The sequence below is a fragment of the Talpa europaea genome, assembly GCF_964194135.1.
Source record: "Talpa europaea genome assembly, chromosome: 14".
NCBI classification, from domain to species: Eukaryota; Metazoa; Chordata; class Mammalia; order Eulipotyphla; family Talpidae; genus Talpa; species Talpa europaea.
The window spans coordinates 59,733,448-59,740,123 of NC_140082.1; the positions used below are offsets into that span (position 1 = coordinate 59,733,448).

The 6,676-nt window shown below is 43.2% G+C and overlaps 1 pseudogene across 1 annotated transcript; it reads left to right on the plus strand.

Moving 5' to 3' along the window:
* Positions 1-1,205: 1,205 nt before the first annotated feature.
* On the plus strand, positions 1,206-1,850 carry LOC311184390 (transmembrane protein 256-like; annotated as a pseudogene). Its single transcript has one exon. The product of its transcript is annotated as a transmembrane protein 256-like (transcript).
* The last annotated feature ends 4,826 nt before the right edge of the window (positions 1,851-6,676 follow it).

The following is a 6,676-nucleotide window of genomic DNA, read 5'->3' on the forward strand; positions in this document are numbered from 1 at the left end:
TTAAAAAAAGAAAAAGAAAAGAAAAGCCATCAGATAATTTTCCTTGAAATTTAAAGGAATATTTGATTGTTACCTTGTGACATTCTCATCTGGTTTAAGTTTAAGTCTCTTGCCATCTACCTTCATACTGGATTGTGACTCAGATTCTGATTCTGATTCTGATGAAGAACATGTATCACTTTGGCTTTTATTTTTCTGTTTGTCTTGAACTCTAATTTAAAAGAAGAAACCATGTAAATCTCATGGTTTCTGAATAATGTAATGATTAATTGTAAATAAACAATTGTTACAAAATTCCAACATTATCCACCATCATTCCTTGATATATTCTTAACACCATGATAAAATAACAACTACAAGCAAGGAAAACATTCCTTGCTTCAAAGTGACAGGTGCAATTAGATAGAATGTGATCGTTAACAGTACATTTAATTTATGACATGTTGTAAATGAGCAACTGGGAAGCTTTCAAAGTGGGGACAAAAATACAGCAAGTCACCAGGCAAGGAGCTGGGGGAGAAATGACATGGAGATAACTACACAAACACTGGGATAGGGCACATTGCATCAATGTGTTTCCTTAAACTTGAGAGGAAAAGAACCAATCACTGAGAGTTGAGTGCACTCAGAAATTTTGAAACATATGGAAACCCACACTGAAAAGGTGAGTTACTGTTGAAAGCTACTGATGCTTAGACAAGAGACTAATTATTAAATGTGTACGGTTCTTTGGCCTTTGTTTTCATAATGCAATAATGTGCACCCGATTAAAAAATATACGGGAACATATATTGGAAGAAATATGAGAAATTCCTGTGGGTTAAGACAGATTTATTTTTAAAATATTCACTACATGTATCTTGGAGTGACATCAGGGTCATATGCATGTAAGATGTACCTCATCAGTTTCCCCTGCCACGACCTCAAAATGGCATCACCCATAGACAAAAACAAAAGTTGTCTTTCTGATCTCAGTGATCCAGTACCATATACCCAGAGAGAGGACCCAGTGCAGGTGCAGTGAATACATGTCAGGAATTAAGCAGTGTAAATGTAACTTTAGGCATCTATCATATTCAAGGAAGTAAAAGTCATGGGGCAAAAGATCCTGGGAAACCTCAATTTATCCAAAGGTAATGGGCATTGAGAAGAAATAGGAAAAACAGACTGAGGTCAAAAAACAAGAAATGGGACCATCTACTGCCATGGCTGGGCCAGGGGCTGCTCTCCGCCACCTAGCCACCGTGTCCGGAGCCAGGGCTGTAGGTTTGGCCGCCTACGGGGCGCATGGCGCCCGTTCCCTGATGCCTAGGGAAGGAGCTCTTTTTCAAGGCCAACCAATACCACTTCTTACACAGCCTGGCCCTGTTAGGGGTGCCCCATTTCAGAAAACCCCTCTGGGCGGATTACTGCTAGCTTCTGGAACCACCTTATTTTGCACCAGATTTTACTACTACGGTCTGAGTGGAGACCAAAGCATCCAGAATTTGGCCCCTGTGGGAGGAAGCCTGCTAATCTTGGGATGGCTTGCCTTGGCTCTTTGAATTTCCTTTTGTTTAATTTCTGGGTAATTTTCTGAGTGTTGGATCTGGGAAGGGATTGAAAGAGAAAGGTAAGTAAAGAATTTTGTAGTAAAAAAAAAAAAAAAAAAAAAAAAAAAACAAGAAATGGGAGGGAGAAACCTGGTAAGTGAGCTCTCCCACTGAAATTAACAGAGCCTAAAGTCAAATGAAAATATTATGTGGTGGGAGAATGATCGCCATTGAGGCAGACATTGCCCATGGGTCTAAAGAGCTATGTGTTGTTATCATAGAGTGAAAAATCCTTGTAACCTTGTAATGGGCAGACATTGCCCATGGGTCTAAAGAGGTATGTGTTGTTATCATAGAGTGAAAAATCCTTGTAACCTTTAGAAAGCACGTTTGGACCATGCATGAGTGGGACACTTACTGTTGAATGTTCAAGAGTGAAAACAGGAGAAAATGGGAATAGATAGTTCTGTGAGCCTTCAAGAGCTCATGAGATACAATGGGGGCATGGGGGAGGTGGGTGTCACAATTCTTCTTGCTTGAATAGTTACAAATACATAATAATGTTATTTGTTATTTCTGTAATATTCTACTTCTTTTGGTCAACAAAAGGATAGAGAAATTAAAAAAAAAATGAATGATCAAACAAGCAGACATCTCCTAATACAACTGCATTTATTAAATTTCACCTATTTATTGTATTAATCCATATATGCTAAAGAAAAATTAACGTATTTATTGCAAAAAACTCCTCCATAGACTCACTAAACAAAGGGACTTAAAAAAAAAAAAAACGGAATATATGACTACACAACTGAGTCTACTAGAAGGGGAGCACAAGGCATTGGGGGTCAGAACAAAACAAGGAGGGCCCAAGGTCTGCAGTAAAGCACTATGCATGTATTGGTGGTGGGTGTTTACAGTAACATTAATCTAATAAGGCAGTAAGTTATCCCCCAAATAATACACAGAGTGGAAAACAAATCTTCCCTCTATGACATGACCAAAAACTCATTGGTTCACATCGTTCAAATTTTAGTTGTATTTGCCTGATAATGGTAACATCATTTTCCCCTAGGCTTCCCAGTTTCAATATGCTGTATGATCATAAAAGCAATTAGATACTTCTTTGAAATTTAAAGGAATATTTGATTGTTACCGTGTGACATTCTCATCTGGTTTAAGTCTCTTGCCATCTACCTTCATACTGGCTTGTGACTCAGATTCTGATTCTGATTCTGATGAAGAACATGTATCACTTTGGCTTTTATTTTTCTGTTTGTCTTGAACTCTAATTTAAAAGAAGAAACCATGTAAATCTCATGGTTTCTGAATAATGCAATGATTAATTGTAAATAAACAATTGTTACAAAATTCCAACATTATCCACCATCATTCCTTAATATATTCTTAAAACCATGATAAAATAACAACTACAAGCAAGGAAAACATTCCTTGCTTCAAAGTGACAAGTACAATTAGATAGAATGTGATCGTTGACAGTACATTTAATTTATGACATGTTGTAAGTGAGCAACTCGGAAGCTTTCAAAGTGGGAACAAAAATACAGCAAGTCACCAGGCAAGGAGCTGGGGGAGAAACCATACGACATGGAGATAACTACATAAACACTGGGATAGGGCACATAGCATCAATGTGTTTCCTAAACTTGAGAAAAAAAAACCAATCACTGAGAGTTGAGTGCACCCTGGAATTTTGAAACATATGGAAAGCCACACTGAAAAGGTAAATTACTGTGGAAAGCTACCAATGCTTAGAAAAGAGACTAATTATTAAATGTATACTGTTCTTTGCCTTTGTTTTAATAATGTAATAATGTGCACCTGATTAAAAAATATACAGGGGGCCTCCCCTGGTGGCGCAGAGGTTGAGTGCTGGGCTGCGAAGCTGCCTGCAGCCTCTGCAGCACCAGTTCGATACCCAGCTGATGGCGAGGGTCCCACATGGCATGACAGACCTCTCATGGCATGCCCGCTGCTCCCTTCAGCAGTGTGTTTCATCAGTCTGCCTGTTCTATTCCTGGCTCTGGCTCCGGTGAATTCTCTCACCCTCCCGCGCTTCTGTCTGTACCCACTGCTTGTACAAATAAATGCATAAATCAAATCCACTCATAAAGTATAATAAAACAACTGTTAAAAAAATTCCTGGTGGCGCAGGCAGTTGAATGCAGCCCTGTGAAGCTATCCGCAGCCTTCTCAGTGATGGTTCGATCCCCGCCAGCCCTGGAGATACCCAAATGGCGAGCAGACCTCTCCTGTCTTGCCCACTGCTCCCCTCAGCAGTGTATTTCAGCAGATCTGCCTGTTCTGCTCCCCACTCTGTCTCTGGTGAATCCTTCAATCCCCACACCTCGGCCCTATCCTCCAGTTCTTTATTCATAAAAAATAAATTGAATCCTTCAAAAAGAAAAGCAAGCAAGCTTTTGGAAAAGACATGAATGGGAAAATTACAGGTGTAAATTCAAGAGTTAAAACAAGAGAAACTGGGGGTAGATCTGTAGGTTTCTTTGGCCACATGACCCACGTGGTGGTTCACATTATCCTCGTTGGACTATATAGTTTGTAATACCCACTCATATTAGTTAATATTTCTGTATTAGTGTACTTTTTTCCTAATCACATCTAGTGACACCAATTGTCAACAAAATGGCATAACAATTCAAAAAATTCATATGATCATGCAAGCATTTGCATTGATTGGAATGCATTTGCATTGATTGGAATGAACATATTTATTGAATTTATGAATGGATGCTTAATCAAAATTGATGTATTTATATAGCACTACATCTCCTCCACAGGGACACTAAAAAAGGAACTGGATAAACTAAACCAAAACAAACCAGGATATAGGAACAGAGAAGTGAGTCACTAGAAGAGGAGCACAAGGGATGGGGGATGGGGACATTAGGGGGGAGCCTAAGGTCAAGAGCAAAGCACTAGGGCTGTTTGGGTGGTGGATGTCATGTGGTAATGTAGCAACTGATGAGTGTGAACTTACTCCCTAAATGTTACACAGACTTGGAAAACAAGGTTCCTTCTATGAATTGACTAAATGCTCACTGGGCCACATTGCCCACCTTTCAGCAGTATTTGTCTGACACTAGTGAGAGGCTTTTGGTTTGGCCTGTCCACTACAACAGGCTCTTTGATTTCAGAAAATCAATCACAGCTAGTATTCCTGTAACCTGAAAGGAAGAACAGAGCTTTTACTTTGTGACATTCTCATCTGGTTGATGTTTCCTGTCATTGACATTCCTTGGAACTACAGCAACAGGTTTCCTAATAGATAGGCCGAAAGATTTTGAAGAGCTGCATCACTTGGGCTTTCCTTTGCTACTTTTCTTCTACAGTTCAGTCACCCTAGTTAAAAAGAAGAAACCAGGGTGGAGCAACATGGCGGCAAGGAGACTCTGCGAGTAAGATCTCCCATTAAAAAAAGTTAATAGGGAGGAAAAGCGGCAGGTCCCAGTGAGAACTGGGACACCGAAGATAAACGGGTGACTCCAGCAAACTACCCGAAGAAGAAAGTCGCCATAAAAGAGGACTAGAAGGGAGGAAAGCGCAGAACCCTGCTCTCCTCCCCCACCCATAGAGTCGGCACTCTCCGACCAGCAGAGAGGAGGAAAACAACAAAGTAAAACGACCAACAAGAACAAACTACGCAGCAAGCGGGACTGTGAGTGGAAAGGAACTATTTCAGCCACCACACCCCGTGAACGGGAGCTGCGGAGAACCCTGCAGGATTCGCTCAGAGGTGAGCTCCAGGCACCATTATACAGAGACCCCGCCCTCCAGGAGGAGGCCAGGACCAGCACACAGCCCCGGGCCACCCAGTCAGCTTGCGCGGAAAAGCAGCGGGCTGGAAAAGCAAACGCGGATCGGGATCGGGATAGCGCGGAAAAGCAGCACATTTGAAAAGCAAACGCGGATTGGGATCGCGGCTGCCCAGGTCCCCGCGCCTGTGACCTAGGCTTGCAGGGAGATGGGCGCAAAGACCCTCACTGAGGTGAAAGTCCCTCACTGAGTAACCAGGAACCAGGCATACAGGTACGGGAGCGGGGTGCAAAAGACGCCATTCTGTGGACACTGAACTGGGCTACAGCCCGCGTTCTGGACCTGAGGGCTTTGGAACTGAGATCCGGGGCACAAAATTCGGGGCATGGGTTCTCCACAACGGTGGGGCACAAGGCAGACACAGCACCCCAAAGCCGTTGAGATTTACCCTACCATTCCCGCTCTGTTTCCTGTCCCACGGGGTGAAAAAAAAAAAACAAACAAACAGCTCCCCAAGGGCTCTAGGAGAGATCTCTGGAGCCACCTAGTGACTTGAAACCAGCAGAGGCTCCTGGAGGAGCCAGTGGCCAGCTGGGAAGATAGCCCACACCGGGCCCCTGCCGACCAGTAGTCTGAGCCCACAGGGGGAGCGAGTACCCAAAGCCGGGGCAGACCAGGCGCGCAGAAGAGTGTGCTTGAGACTGGACATGCAGGGAGTGTGTCCCGCATCGCCATTTAGAACAGGGGCATTTCTTCAGTAAAGACTGCCTGCAGAAGGCTCCCTCAGGAGCCAGAGGTGAGCCGGGGAAGTTCGCCCACACCAGAACACCTCTGGCCTGCAGTCCAAGCCCGGAGGGGGAGAGGGAACCCACTGCCGGGGCAGACCAGGAGCACAGGGGAGTGTGTCCCCACATCGGCATTTTAGAACAGGGACCTTTCTTCAGTAAAGAATGCTTGAAACTGACAGATGGCTCCTGGAGGAGCCAGAGGGGAGCAGAGAAGCTCACCCAAGATGCCGGCTAGTCCCAGCAACACAGTGTCCCAACACATACGGCAAATTAGAAAACAGACAGTAGGGAGTAGAAGAACCACACGCAACATAGCAACACCTCAGGGAAGAAGCACACCACAAAAAGAAAACCAGGCCCCAGATTGCAACGACAGTAAATTGGAAGAACTTCTGAGCCTTCCAGAAAGAGAATTTAAAATTGCCATGATTAAAAAAATGACAGAACTCATAAAGGAAAACAATGATAAGGGAAAAATAATCAACGATCAGAAGAATGAAATTGAGTCCCTAAAGAGGGAAGTAAAAGAAATGCAGGCTATCAAAGAATTAATGGAAGAAC